This window comes from Canis lupus, chromosome 23 (genome assembly GCF_011100685.1).
Source record: "Canis lupus familiaris isolate Mischka breed German Shepherd chromosome 23, alternate assembly UU_Cfam_GSD_1.0, whole genome shotgun sequence".
Taxonomy (NCBI): domain Eukaryota; kingdom Metazoa; phylum Chordata; class Mammalia; order Carnivora; family Canidae; genus Canis; species Canis lupus.
The window spans coordinates 18,041,316-18,057,090 of NC_049244.1; the positions used below are offsets into that span (position 1 = coordinate 18,041,316).

At 38.2% G+C, this 15,775-nt stretch overlaps 1 long non-coding RNA gene across 1 annotated transcript in view; it reads right to left on the reverse strand.

The window, feature by feature from the left end:
- The window catches only part of LOC102156347, an 86,401-nt gene extending 71,115 nt beyond the window's left edge, over window positions 1–15,286 (reverse strand). The window contains exon 1 of the long non-coding RNA XR_005376947.1: window positions 15,083–15,286. This is a non-coding gene — a long non-coding RNA (uncharacterized LOC102156347). The remainder of the gene's footprint in view (window positions 1–15,082) is intronic.
- Window positions 15,287–15,775: the final 489 nt, after the last annotated feature.

Below are 15,775 nucleotides of genomic sequence, written 5' to 3' on the forward strand. Positions count from 1 at the left end.
AGAAAAGAAAAGAAAAGAAAAGAAAAGAAAAGAAAAGAAAAGAAAAGAAAAGAAAAGAAAAGAAAACAAAGCATGGGCTCCTGGGCTAGTATAAATACAGAGACCCAGTGCTGGCTCGGTCTACAAGCTGCTCAGGGTACTATTTATAAGTATTTTGTCTGAAACTTCCTTTTCTAGATCAGTGAGTATTTATTAAACATGAAGAGATTTGTACATTCAAATAGCAACATTTAATCTCCCCCTTCCTGGCTCTATTTGCATACCTTTGCTTTCTTTCTTGCCCTTTCTAAAGATCCCCTTTGGTAAATTCAAACTTGAGACAGTTCCCCCCAAGCTTGATTACAGACACTTTCTATTTTGTGCTACTCACAGACACTGAATTATGGAGTGAGATCTCCTACCTGTCAAGGCCAGGTTGAGGACAGGGAAGGGAGACTTGTAATATCTTGCCCTTGTAGGAGGAGGACAAAATTTCTTCCTACTCTAGCTAGGGAGCAATTTACATCTAGAAATGGAACAATGACCCCTAATAATGTTTAGAAATTGTGGTCTCCCTGACATGACCACAGGTGCTATTTTTACTTGCTTAAATGCTAATCCCTTTTATAAATCTTACTGAACATTTCTCTGCAGACTCTATCTCATCCTATCAGTCTCAGATGACAAGTTCTATGGAATAGGAGAAGTCCAGCGCATGCCCCTTATAATTTTACAGGCTTTTAATCTCATTGTGTGACAACCTGCAGAAGTTCACGTGGAAATGTCAGGAGACTGGTCTGTTTTCATAAATTTAAGTCGGTTATTCGTAAACTGGAAGTTCTTTGAGGACAGTCACTTTTATTTGTTGAAGGCAACTTCAGTGTGTGGAGGGACAAGGCTTGTGCTAACAGTAGTCTACATTGGTGTCTGTCCATTGAAAGATTTGTCTGACTTTAAAGACTAGAATCTTGAATCCCCGGTGTTGAGCAAGATCAGTATCTGTGATAAGACTTGGAAGAGATTCTTTAAATGTATGCATTCCTGGATGATAAAAGTAGACTTATTAATTTGTGAGCATGACAGCATTCAGTGAATTCTAAGACCAGTCCAGGTTGCTCCTGTATTAGGGACCTGATAACAACCCTGAACTGTCATGATAATTGTCTGGTTTGGATTCTTCTTCTGTTTTCAGGCTTGCTAACCCTCACTAACATAGCAAATAAAGCCTTGTCCTGCTCTCTTCTATAGGAAGCCACTACAGGGCAGTGTACTGTGAAGACTTCAGATCTGTAGAATCTCACAAACCTAGTTTTGAGTCTTGTTCTGCTTCTTACAATTTTGAGACCTGGCGCTCATTTCACATCTTTTTTCTTATCTCTCATCTGCAGGCACACCTATTTGACAGCATTGTGCTAAGGTTTACTTACGGGGCACACGTAATGTTTGGCACAGAGTAGGAGCTCTACTCATGGTGGCTATTGTATTATTTCAGGGCCTTTGCTTACTGATTGAAAATAATCCTTGGTTTCTGCATCGGCAAGCATATAGCATTCTTTTTTCAGAGTGATCTTTGCGTCTCCAACACTCCAAGTGAACTGCTGGCCACCTCCTTTACGTGTTGACTAAGGAAAAAGCCAGGGTCTCCCTGTTTGGTCTGTGGCCATGTCCAGCAGAGCACTCCCTCCCATGCCCAGGATGGCTCCTGACTTTGGGCAATATAGTGCTGCTATCTGAGTAATACCACAAAGCACCCCATAAGAAGAGCACGCCAGAGACATAACAATCATTCCACACATGATATGGTATTGGCTCTGTGATTGTTTAATGTGATACTAAGAATTGGTTATGTACATGCATATCTCATAGAACAGATGATTTTTTTAAAGTAAGGGCAACCTCCACTAGGAATTGAGCTCCATTTGATACAGAGCATCCCTCACTACTGAGCAATACACATTTGCCAAGACCTGTTCAGCCCATTTTCTTTTTCTCATTTCTTTACTCTCCAGGTCATGTGTTAAAGGAATGCTATCACTTGCCCACCAAGTGAATAGAATCAGCTTACAAACAATCTCCAGTAAAAAGGATCTAGACAAAGCTATCATTCTTTAGGGGCTGTTTGCATATCTTCATTATGCATACTTGGAATTTTTAGCATCTGATTATGTGGCTTGTTTTCATGGGTGATCACCCTCATCTTTCATGTGTATATTCAACTCTAAGCTTACTCCTTAGGGTTTTATGCTCTGTCATAGACCTCATCTTCGGAAATTTCTAAGCAATTAATTTCTTTAACAAACATATATTGAGCATTCCCTATGGGTAAGACTCTGCTAAGTGCTGAGGATACATATCAAATGAACCATTGCTGGAATGCAATGCAGAATACAATAGTTAATATAATAAATGCATGAGCTATAAGCTGTGGCACCATACAAACATCATATCTAATCAGAAACTGAACCTTGGGGTGCGAGGGTAGCTCAGTCGGCTAGGTGTGTAACTATTGATTTCCACTCAGGTCATGATCTGGGGTCATGGGATGGGGTCATTTCTAGCTCTGTGCTCAGCAGGAAACCTGCTTCCCCTCTTCCTCTGCCCCTCCCCCTGTTCACATGCACTCTCTCTCTCTCTGTCAAATAAATTAAATAAAATTTAAAAAAAGAAAGAAACCAAATCTTGTGGGCCTCTCATGTCTGCTCTGATGCTGATACTGACATACCTACATAAAGGCAGGGGGCATGACCTCAGACACTGCACTCCAGACAGATATGACCTTACAGGCACAAGATTACATTCATGGCCAGAGAGCTGAATGAGAAAATGGGGAGCATGTTCTCAGGGATTCAGCTGCTAAAGGAATCAGAAAGGATAATCACACAGGGGTCAAAGGGTTGATTACATATTTCTTTGCTCATCTAGATCTTAGTTTCAAGGTTGTCACAAATGATTCTTCATATGTGAAATAAATTTATGACCATTGCATTCATGATCACTCCTGGATAATTCTGTGGCAGGCACAAGAGACTGAGTTATAAAAATAACCTGACTTTGCCCTTTACCAACTTTCCCCATCCTTTGATTTCACACCATTATTATCTTTGATGTTGTGTTGGTTATTCTTGTTAATAATTATTGTGTTGCCTTTCTTTTTCTTAAGGAGTGAGAATGTGTCTTCTGTTTTCCTGCTTTGCAACAACTCCTTACAGCGTATTAAGTACTAAGTTAAATTGATGGAGGAACTGAGTCAAGGAGTTTTTTGGAAATTTTATGTTTAGGAATTCTTAAGTAAGCTGAAAGTGTAAGAAACCCTGAGACTAACCTAGAAAAAGACATAATCCTTAAATTGACCACAGTTGAACCTCTACCAGGACTGTTTTTATAAACAGTAAAAATCTCAGATAACACAATTAAGGGCTCAAAGCTATTTGTCATTATCTTTGATGGAGGTATGCAATCTTCTGGTTCTAAGCAGAATTTAAGAAGAAGGTACCAGCAAGATTTATAGAAGGCAAGATACCTTCCTGTATACCAACAGAGTCTGTCTTTTTTATGTCCCATCTAGAATGGAAATAGCTATGGCATGACTTTGCTTCTATTTAACTCCAGAGCCTTGAATGTGTCACCCTTGACCCCAAATTTTGGGACACTGTCCACTAAAGTCCAAAAGGTAGGTTTTGAACAGGTTAGCCCACCCTCAAAAATCTTTATTATTTTTGTTATTTTTGAGATAAGGACTTGAGTATAGAAAGCTTTTTTAGGACATAAAGGGAACACCATCAGGGAGGAGGAGAGAGATGGTAGGGGGAGTGAAGGCAGCCAATAAAAGTGTTACAGAGCCAGTTACCACAGTGGCAACCAAAATTTAATCCTCTGGAGAAAGTGGGAAATGTTGTACAATTCATACAGAAGAATTTTCTCACTGTAAGTGTTATGTGTTGATTTATGTCCCCCCAAAAAATATATTGAAGTCCTTACACCCAGGACCTCAGAATGTAAACTTATTTGTAAATAGGGTCATTGCAAATGTAATTAGTTCAGTAAAGATATGGTCATCCTGGAATAAGGTAGGCCTTGAATCCAATATGACTGGTACCATTATAAGAAGATGATGTGAAGATAAGAGGGAAGAATATCATGTGAAGATGGAGACAGAGCTGGACTCATACAGCTCCAAGCTAAGAAACACCAATGATCATTGGTGACAGTACAAGCTAGGGTGAGGCAAGGAAGGGTTCTAGCCAGAGTCTTAGAGAGAGCGTGGTCCTGGTAACACCTTGGTTTTGCACTTCTGATCTCCAGAAGTGTGGAAGAACACGTTTCTGTATTTTGTTAGAGAAGTTCTAAGAAACTAACACTCAGAGGTATGGGGGATATTTATACGCCATCATCAGGCATCGCTTGAAGGGTGCTCAATCAGTGTCTGATGACAAGTTGTTAGCCTATCTTTATTTTTACACAGGCAGAGCAGCAGCTTTCTGGGGTTCCAGAAAAATCCTCAGGCATAGAGATCTAGTTACTGGCACTGGAAGTCCAGTGAACATCCTAAAATGTGGCAGGCCTCCACTCCCTCATTTTACCTGGAAGATAAAAGTCCAGCTCCCCAGGTTGGTGGCAGAAGAAGAAGACAGATTTAAAACCTGAGAAGGACTCAGTGCATTCTTGTTGGTTTGAAGATACAGGGGGCACTTGTCTCCATAAGCAATGAGTGGTCCCCTTCCTCCTGCAAGCTTCCAACCCTCTTCCAACCAACAAAACACTGGCTTCTGCTAACAACCTGAATGAACTTAGAAGTGGAATTCCTCCCCTCAAGCCTCCAGATAAATGCCAGTTGGCCTTGACTTTGGCCTTCTGAGACCTATTAAGGCCACTAAGTTTTGATGTGGTTTGCATACATAATAGATACATGAAACAAGGCCTTTTATGCCCTTTCTTTACAGCTAAACACTTCTCTGGATTGGTCCTGTTATATATATTATCTCTAACCTCACAACAACATTGAAAAGTGGCTCCTGTATAATTATCCCCATTTTGCCAATAAGAAATTTGACTTTCACATAGGTTGAGCAACTCATGTATATTTACCATCAATGTCCCATTTCTACTCCCACCTTTTAATGATAAAACACTACTCAAATCTCTACTTTTAAAAAGTCATTTTCTAATTCATGCCAAGTAAAAAAACTGGTGGGGCGCTGACATGGGTTGGGCTTCTTGCCCCAGGGAAAAGGAAGTGTCACTGTTGTATGGCTTAGATAGGCATATGACCAGAAGCATGTTGACCTCTCCAGGAAATCAGTGGGTAGCAGATGCCCTATAGGGAAGCAAAGGTCTACCTACAACTCACCATATGTCAAGCAGTGACAGGTCAGCATTTGTCTAAGAGGTAAGCATTCTCAGAGTTGTCACCTGGGAGCATATGGCAATTGGGATAGAAAAAAAAGTGCCCCACTAACAGGTCAGGTGTTAAATATCAGTTGCCAAAAATATATATTGTTTATGACAGCTTTTAATTTCTGAAGAAACGTGGAGAGGCATTTTTCCCCTATGCAACTTTGTGGAACTAGAGTTACATTCAATAAGCTGCAACAACTCTATACAGCAAAATGCCCAGCAGTAGTGGGATTGTTCCATGCTCCTAAAAATATGGCCCCAAATTATTATGAAGCCATTAAGTATTATCAACCAGACAACCAAATAGAAAAATGGACCAAAGGTGGTACACCTTTATGGCTCAGTTGGTTAAGGGTCTGGATTATAATTTCAGCTCAAGTCATGATCTCATGGGTCATGGGGTTGCACTGGGTTCCATGCTCAGCAGGGAGTCCAATTTCCTTGAGGTTCTCTCCCTCTGCCCCTCCCCCTGCTTGTACTCTCTCTCTTTCAAACAAATAAATAAATACTTAAAAAGAAAGTAGGAAGAAAGAAAGAAATGGACAAGAGATTAGAACAGACACTTCAAAAAAGTAGGTATCCAAGTGGCCATTAAGTATGAAATGGTATCAGCTTCATTAGGCATCAGGGAAATACAAACTGAAACTCCAAAGAGATGCCATTGACAATCCAACCAAATGCCTAAAATAAGAAAAACCAACAATATCAATTATTAACCAGAAACTGGAAATTTCAAGTGCTACCATTGGAAGGAGTATAAATTGGAACTTTAGGAAAATCTTTAGTGGTATTTACTAAAGCTGAACGTAGCCTTACTATATGTCTAATAATTACACTGTCAGGTATACCCAACAGAAAAGTGCGTATATGTTCTCAAATGACATGTAAAAGAGTGTTCATATATATATAGATTATGATGCAGTGCTTGAAAACTGACACTCCTCATATGAGACCCAATTGATAGCTTGTTGGTTACTATCAGGTTTTAACACATGCTCTGTATTGTAGTGTAACTGAGAACTCCAGCTATGAGTCAGGCAGATAGGGATTAAAATACTGGCCCTACCATTTTATTAGCTATGTGACTGTGGACACTTTTACATCCATTTTCCTGTCTTTAAAATGGAGGCCATAACAATACCAATTTCATTAAACTGTAATAAGAATTCACAATGTTAGTGCAAATATAGCAGTTAGAACAATGCACACAGTAAATGCTCCATAAGTGAGATGCCATGTATCAAGCTATCTCTCTTTCCCTACCTATATATCTGTGTGCTCAGGTATGTTTTATACATATTCAGGTAGGTTTGGCTAGAGGTGAACTGAATTCATTACGACCATTTCAGTTAATGGACAGGTAAGCATCCAGTGATACTGTAAAAATCAAATCTGTTATTTGATAAACATTGACATTAATAGGTGAAAAGGGAATAACTTTATAAGGATGTATGTGTTTCTGAGCATGTATCTTTTTAACTTTTAAAATTAAGATTAGAATGTTGATAGTGTGCTTAATTAAACACATAGGATTTGGAACTCAATATAGTATATAAAATAATTATATTAATTGCATGCATAATATGAACATTTGTTTCATCAACATTTTCATTTATTTTCAGATTTACTAACTTAACCAAAGTTTTAAAAGTTTGAAGGAGAACAAAAGTTATATGATAACCTTGAGGTCATAAGTCCAGAAGTCAAATAGATTACAGAAGTGACACAAAAGTTGGTGGTCCGAAAGATGGGTAGATAGCACTAAAGAAATAGAAGAAAAAATTGGAAGGAAAAATAAAAGAGTAAAATACTTGCATAAATCCAACAGAAACACTAAATATCAATGATCAAGTTACAATGATATGGAAAACATAATTCTTTTTTTTTTGCTTGCTTCAACGATGAATCCCGTATATGCCTTATTCCCTCTGATAAAATCTGCCTTTGATATTCATTTTCTAGCTCTTGAGCCTTTCCAGTGACTACCAGAGTGGCACAGACAGGTTTTTGATAGAATGAATTTGCACCTTCCAAGATAATGTTAATATTTTGCTCTCTCAGGAATCCCAGCACTGAAAAAAGAAAGTCCCCAGATGACAGCTATGTGCCAGCCTCAGGAACAAGTCCTAGATAGAGCAAGAGGTTCTGGGACTCAGCACAGACTTCTCTGGAGAAAATGGAGTCAAGAGGTTGCTGATGTGCAGGGCTGTGTGGAGAAGAGCTTTATACATCAGGCAGAGACTGGGGTCGGGGCAAGAAGAACAGACTTAATGACAGTGAAAGATTAAACTAAGCAACAGGAAAGATGGAGAAATTATTGAAACACAACCAAAAAAAAATGCAATCGTATTACACAAGTTGGCTCAGCTGGGAATAATATTTACATAGATATAATAACGGAGGCACAGTATTGATTTAATACAGCATTATGACATGACTATACTGCATTAGCAGAGTCAAGGAGGAAGGAATAGTGTGATAGGAACAGAGGACATGAATGTGTCAGTCAAGGTTAGGATATGTGGGTAAGAAAACAAAACTCTCTTAGTAGAATCAAAAGGTAGCAGTATAATTATATTACATATGGAGGTAAATATCCACCTCCCCCCCCCCAAAAAAAAATCTGAAAGTTGATAGAGGTGAGAATGGCAAGATTTGAGGGTCTTTATCATTATTAGATTTGCAGTATTATTTAATTTCAAAACTACATACCTATTCTATTTGGATTTTTTTTAAAAACACTAAATGAATAAGAGGTTAATCTTTGGACTCACTGAGTCTTGATTCTGAAAAGAACTACATAGCTAGTAATGTTTATAACAAAATATAGCAATGCATACATTAAGCGTGCTAATATATTATAAATAACTATTTGGCTCCACTGAATGGCTTATGTGATATTTATAAAAGTGTGGTCCCCAGACGGGTCCTCAATTACTCAAAGCCTGACAGAATTAAGATACAAGAAAAGGGTTACAACATCATTATATTTCTATAGTTTTTATGTAGGGACTAATGCTAAATTCAAAATTTAAGAATATAATGGCACTTGGTAATACTATTTGATAGAATTGTTGTATTATGTTTGTTTTCCCAGAGTAGCCCCTGGGTTCTTGGCCATTGTTAACAATTGTGACTTTAGTTGAATGTCCTATGAGATTGGCAAACCCTGTGGCTCTCTCCCAGACACCCTGAGAATAGATAGAATAGATTTTATCTATTTCACTTGCAGCCTGTTGGCACAACTGCTGAAACTTCCCTGACGAAATGAGGCCAAACCAGGTCCTTCAGGGGCTGCAGGCTGCTGAGACATGCCCATTACACCTCCTCCTGCTGGCCACTGTGTCCAGGGAGCATGGAAAAGAACATGAATGAGAAGGCAATGAAAACTTGCTTTGGTTTCTCTCATTCCTTGTGTGCTCACATTATGGAAGAAAAGGAACCTACATTTAGTTAAAACAAGGCATTTAGCAATAACCAAACTTAAATGGCAGTATTTGGGATCAGCAAGAAAAAAAATCAGAAACAAAAATTGCAGAGTATGAGAAAAAACATACAGAGGAAAGTAAAATAAGCATGAGCCTAGGGCATGTATTGTTTTTAGCTCCCCAGTATCTATCTATTCTCCTCCACCAAACCCAGCTCCAGGGCAGGATCTGATGGGTCAAACCAATCATAGACATTGCACCTCCTTTGTCAAAAGTCATTTACCAGATAGACCAAACAAATCCTTTTCTTTTTTCCCCTTCTTAAAAAAATTTCAGATTTACTGAGGTATAACTTACAAATAAAATTGTAAGAGATTTAACACATACATTGTGGTGATTTGACTTTACACACACAAACACACACACATACACATACACGTTGTGGGAGGATTTCTCCCATCTAGTTAATTAACACATCCATCACCTCACCTACTTCTCTCTTTTTTTTCTTGGTGAGAATATTTAAGTTCTGCTCTCTTAACAGATTTCAGTTATGTAAAACAGCATCTCTAACCTCCTTTCACAAGATTTTACATGAGATTCTCAGACCTTATTTATCTTATAGCTACAAGTTTGAACTCTTTCTCCTAGCTTCTTATTTCCCGACCTCTGGCAACTACTTGTCTTCTCTGTTTGGGAGTTTGACTTTTGTTTTTCTTTTTTAGATTTCCTAAGTGATACTATGTGGTATTTGTCCTTGCCTGTCTGGTTTACTTCACTTAGCATAGTGTCCACAAGGTCCATCCATGTTGTTACAAATTGTAAGATGGCCTTCTTTTTCATGGCTAAATCGTATTCCACTGTGTATATATACCACATCTTCTTTATCCATCTATCCATTGATGGTCACTTAGGTTGTTTCCATATATTGGCTATTGCTAAGTAGGTATTTATCTTTGCTCTGGGGCAGTCCAGTCTGTATAGTACTCAGAAAATCTGCTCAGTAATTATGGAAAACCACAGTCTCCCGGTTGCCATCTCATGACCATTAGGCATCAGAAAGATAACTTAGGAAAGCAAGGTGTAGAGAATCACAAAATAAGCAACCATGTTTAAGAGCTGCCTCATCTCTAAACTTTTCGGGAGTGTGAGCCAATAAATCCCTTCTACTGTTGAAGCCTATTTGACTCCCATTTTCTTTTACTTGCAACCACAAGCTTCTGACACAATACTTAATGGATAGGATGTATGAAGAAGCCAAAGAGTGATAGAGTTTTGGGCACTGGGACAGAGAATTGAATGCATCTTAAAATAATACCATTCAAACAGAGTCCCGAAGACAAAGAAAAAATTCAGTGCTGGAAACTAGAAGATAATTGCTTAATTATAGTTTGGGGACAGCATTTGTAAAGGGGAACATTTCACCCCAGTGGGACTGCAGAGAAGGAAATTACTGATTGTTCTCAAACTGGTAAAAGTCGAAATCCCTTGTCTAAGGATTATTGTTCTCTGTGATAGCTCCATAATATTCTGTTAACTTGCATATATATATATATGGCATGTTTTTTCTGGGAGCCCTAGAGAAAATAAATAAGGACAGGGAGATGAAAAATTGGCAATTTAATGAAAGAAAGCATATATTTTCATACATATATACATATCATGGACATGGCAAAATCTTATATTTGCAATAGTGATTTTAAATGTTAAAGCTTGAACTTTCAGATAAATAATATAACAGAAATTTCTGCTGTGTGGTTCTGAGCAACTCCCCCCACTCCAGTCTCCTTTCTGTCCAGATAGAAGTTGGGTCAAATCATGGTTTGGGTTTTTGCAGTCTTCCTTCCCTTAGCCATACCCCCACTGACTTGGCACCATAAGGATTCCATTGGCTGGCAGATAAGTCTTCTGTGGTAAGAGGACTCTTGATTTGCGCGTTAAAATTACACCTAACAGGTTGCTTTTAACTTGCAAGTCAATACTGAATTATCCCTTTTCTCTTAGATTTCTGAGTCAATGGCCACATAAAGAATATAGCTCTTAAATTCACCAAAACACATGGGTTCAGAACTCCTTGAACATTAAGTGCTTAAAAAAAACCAGTTTCTAGACAGAATAGACCTGATATGGAATTGTGACACGTGAAAGGTAAAAGAATAAAGGAATGACTGCATTGTGTTAAGTCTAAGATGTACATTTTTTTCTCATTTTAGATCTTAGGAACTGGGCTACATCTGACAAGTGGCCAGGCTACTGGGTTTGTTTGTTTGTTTGTTTGTTTGTTTGTTTGTTTTCCTAAGATTTCATTTACCTATTCATGAGAGACACAGAGAGAAACGCAGAGACACAGGCAGAGGGAGCAGCAGGCTCCCTGCAGGGAGCCTGATGCGGGACACAATCCCAGGATCATGACACTCAACCACTGAGCCACCCAGGTGTCCCCAGGCTACTGTTCTACTTGCCTGCATGTGTGTAACCCTCATCATAGATGTTCATAGATGTCCATAATGTTGCAACTTCAGCTAGTATGTGAATTGTTGGCCTTTTATGTGTTGAGTTTAAGCACCATTTAAAAATGATAACAAAATACCATCCCTGGTGTCTTTCTTCTGTGTGTCCTAATCTCCTCTTACAAGGACACTGATTAGATTGGAGTAAGACCCACTCTAAAGACCTCATTTAACTTAATCACCTCTTTCAAGGCCCTATCTCCAAATGTAGTCACATTCTGGGGTACTGAGCCTGAGTGCTTCAACACACGAGTTTTGAGACACAAGACACACAAGTCATTCCATAACACAGGGATAAAAAATTCTAAGATGTTAAAGCTTTATATGGTGATCCATCAGTTTTTCCTCCCTAAGTATAGATAAAATAATGAGATATTTTAGGATGAGTGGCATCTGTGCAGATTATTTCTTTATTCCTCTCAGCAGCCAATCTAACCTACTCTCTGATAAACCACAGATCCCACATTTCCCTGCCTCATGGCTCCCCAGTAGGCTCTGCTGATGGGAGACCCAATAAGGAGCCTAGAAGGTGGGAAAGGGGAAGAAAGGACTTATTTTCTGTGTCTAGCTCCTGTCAGCTTTGCTCCAATAATGGAGGGCTGCTATAGCTTCAGACTCAAGATTCTTTTGGCAGTTCCAGAACCAGCCATAGAATAGTCTTCTAAGAGATGACCACCCATGCCCACATCAGCCACACTGTAGGCCCCAGAGGTTCAAGCACCAGCCACACAGCACCAAGCCCCCAGATTCGGTGGACCCATTTCTTTTTATTCCCTACCATGGTAACTGTTTACTACAGTGTCCATATCATGGGAACCCTCCATCCACTTTTTGTACTTGTAACCTCCAACACCTGCATTACCAGTTCCTGTATTAAATTGCCTCAATCAGAAATACTTGGTATGATTCATCTTTCCCTATATAGAACCTGACTAATATAATGTCTTCTATTAGATAAAACATAGTACCTGAAAATATTTAAGTATATCTAAATGTTCTGTTTATCTTTATCCGTATGGTTCCTATAAACCACTTTATGTAGATATTTTACCTCAATTATCCACTTCTTCAATTTGGAGCTTTAAAGGTTATTTTCCATATACTCTATTTAGTCTTTACAGATTCATGATAACAAATTAATTAGCTCTATACTATCATTGAAGCTTCTGACACCTGCATGCACTCAAAGCTTTATCTATAAAAGGTAACCATACCTAAAGGGGTATATACACAGGTTCCCTAAGGGCAAAATACATCTATATTTTGTAACCCTATTGAAAATAAGTTTTGATGGTAGTGGAAGAGATAATTTTGAAAATGTTTATGATAAAATATTTTCATGCATGTACATTGTCCTGGATAAATTCATATGTAACCAAGGATAAGAGAACTTCCTAGATTTGTTATTTCTCCCTCAGAAAGTTCTTCACATGTGAGTTCTGGCCTTTTTCCCTAGAAATCTCTAGATTTCATGTCTAGTACAAGTAAAGCCACTACAGATCTCTGTGGCTTTAAAGGAAACCACTCTAGCTCTGACCTCAATCATCTTATCTGAGAAAAACAAAGGGCTTGAACAAGATCAGTAATTCCAACCCTAATAAGCATTAAAGACACATTTTCTCACTTCTCTCTCATAAACCCCATATTAAAAAAATGTTTCTCCACCAACAAGACTGCATTTAAGCTTGGATTTCATAATATCTATTCATCACAGACATACAGAATTTTCAATTGGATATTTTGATTTTCAAATTTCTTTTTACTTTTAAAACTTACTTCCACATTTTTAAAATGTGGAATATAATTTAGTAGCCCCCATAATTATGTTTATGAACCTCTATAGGTATTCCAGTTTCAGAACCACTGTTCCCAGTGAAATCCATTTGCACTTGCAGTCTAAATTCTGCACTCTTAGGTAAAGTCCACAGTTTGTGTCAGTAAAACAGTCCCTTAACCAGAATCTTCATCCAAATATACATAACAGGAACTGAAATAGTGTGGAACCAAATAGGCATATGTTTGTTTCCTTCGGGATCACTTTATCAAGCACTCCCATAGAAAATAAGGCTGGTTTTAACCCCATAAGATTCAATCATGCTTGTAAAGACAAAGTTTTGAGATTTTATATATTCAAATAATCACAATGTTGAAAGGAACCTCAGCTAATCAGTTCAATTGGATCCTGAATTTCAGGCCTTTGTTTATGATGGTCCTGCCCAATATTTGTCCAAGCTCTGCTTGAATAAATTAAGCTGATGGGGAGGTTCACAATGTTGTATGATTTAAACCACACAGACATCAGTACCCGACATATTTCCCATGGACTGAAACCAAAGACCCACACGTCCTTTACATATTCCATTACTGACACAGAGAAGGTACAATCTCCAATGCTCAAGGAAAACTCAGATCTGTCAAGTGGCATTTCCTGTATGGTTTTGCTTTCACTCACCTGCATGAAATGGAAACTGTCACACCCTATGTTTATCTGCACGGGCAAAGCAGAGACACTTAATGCAATCACCTGGATAATTCCAGTCAATGGCAAAATGCAGTAACTGAAGTAAAAGGGGATTCAGGGTTATCTAAGTCATGCAGACTGGCATTTGTTTTGGTCAAGTTGAAATAAATTGAAATACTTAATCTGTATATGCAATCTCTCTCCCATATGCCATGTCCATTAGAAAGAACATTTATGCTTCTTGTAGCTGGTTTTTCCTTTTTTCACAGCTTATATTTTTAGAATGGATTTGTATCACCCATTATTCAAGTAATTATCAGTTTCTAGCAGATTTGTTGATTTTCTTAATTAAACTTAGCTAACAAATCATTAAAAAAAAGAAAGAAAAATGCAACAGTGTTTCCTAGCGTGATTAGTTAACTATTCCTTATTTTATTCTGTACCTCCTAGACTAGAAAGTAAATTGTGCATAAAACAACACTTCTAATTTTACTACTGTCATCTTAGGCTCATGGTTCCAAGTTGCAAAGAAAAAAAATATCTTAGAACACTGTTATTTATTGAGAAAAACATAACCAGCTTGTGTCTTGAGGCAGATGATAAAAGGAAACTATAAAAGAGAAACAACTTTGGAAGTTTCACAAAAGGAAAATGCAGACTTCCAGAGACACCTCAAATCATTTTCTGGAGGTGAAATTTGTTATAATGAATGTAGGAATTTTTTTTTAAATCCCATCTTGCTGCCTCACTCATTTTCTGATTTGAAATTGAACAGTTACAGTTCAAATAAATGGTCTCTCTCAAAAAACAAATAATAAATAAGTAATAAAAATAGTCTCTCTCTTCTCTGTTTATATGACAAAATGCTATGTCCTTTCACATTTTCCTAATCAAGTAATTCTCTAGTTTGTCATATCTCTCAAAGAAATCTATTTTATTCACTACCACTGATAGGAATCTGATCCAGGCCCTGAATGTCTAGCTATGGACAATCATGACAACCTCCACACTGGCATCCCTGCTTCTATTCTCCTTCTGAATCCAGTACAGCACTGCGGACAGTGAACAAGAGCACAGACTTGAGCCAAATGGCCTAGGTTCAAATCTCAGCTCCAGCTGTGTGACCTCAGGCGAGTTACTTTACTCCCGTTTTTTATCTCAAAAAATACCTAATGGATCCCAGAACTCTTTATACCCTGCTCTGCTCCGTAGCTCCCACATCAACTGACTCCCAGTGGGTTCAGCCAGTAGGTGGCATTAATGAGTAGAGGGTTAGAGGAAAGAAAAAGCTAGAAAACCTCTTTCCCCACCTTTCCTCCTCGGACAGGCTTTCTGCAATGTCTTCTCTTCCTCCACAGCTCCAGCTCTCTCAGGATTAGCCTGCTAAGGTGATGCCTGGGTGGCTCAGTGGTTGAGTGTCTGCCTTTGGCTCAGGTCATAATTCTAGGGTCTTGGAATCGAGTCCTTCATCAGGCTTCCTGCAGGTAGTCTGCTTCTCCCTCTGCCTATGTCTTTGCTTCTCTTGTTGTATCTCTCATGAATAAATAAAATCTAAAAAAAAAAAAAAAAAAAAAAAAAAAAAGATAAGCCTGCTAGGATTACAACCTTGACTGTGACCCAGTGACCATTCCCCACTGGCCTCTTGCAACACTGCCTCCTCTCATCATTCTTCCAGCCCAGATGTGATAGCAGCTTCCTGATGCTATGAACCTAAGGTGTTTCAATGTCCCTTTTTGACATCTATCAATTCCATCACCTGTGTAGTAACCCCCTCTGTTTTACATATTCAGGATAGGGTTTTGCTGGTCAGTCCCAGTTAAACCCTGAGTGATTCAGTACCTCACAGTGTTATCGAAATGTTTAAATGAGTTAATATATAAAAAAACACTGAGAACAGTACTAAGAACTTGATAAATACTAGTGATTATTAAATATTTTTACATACTATTACTCCACTAAGTAATGAGAAATCCCTTGAGCTTTATTCTTTTGAGTGCACAATT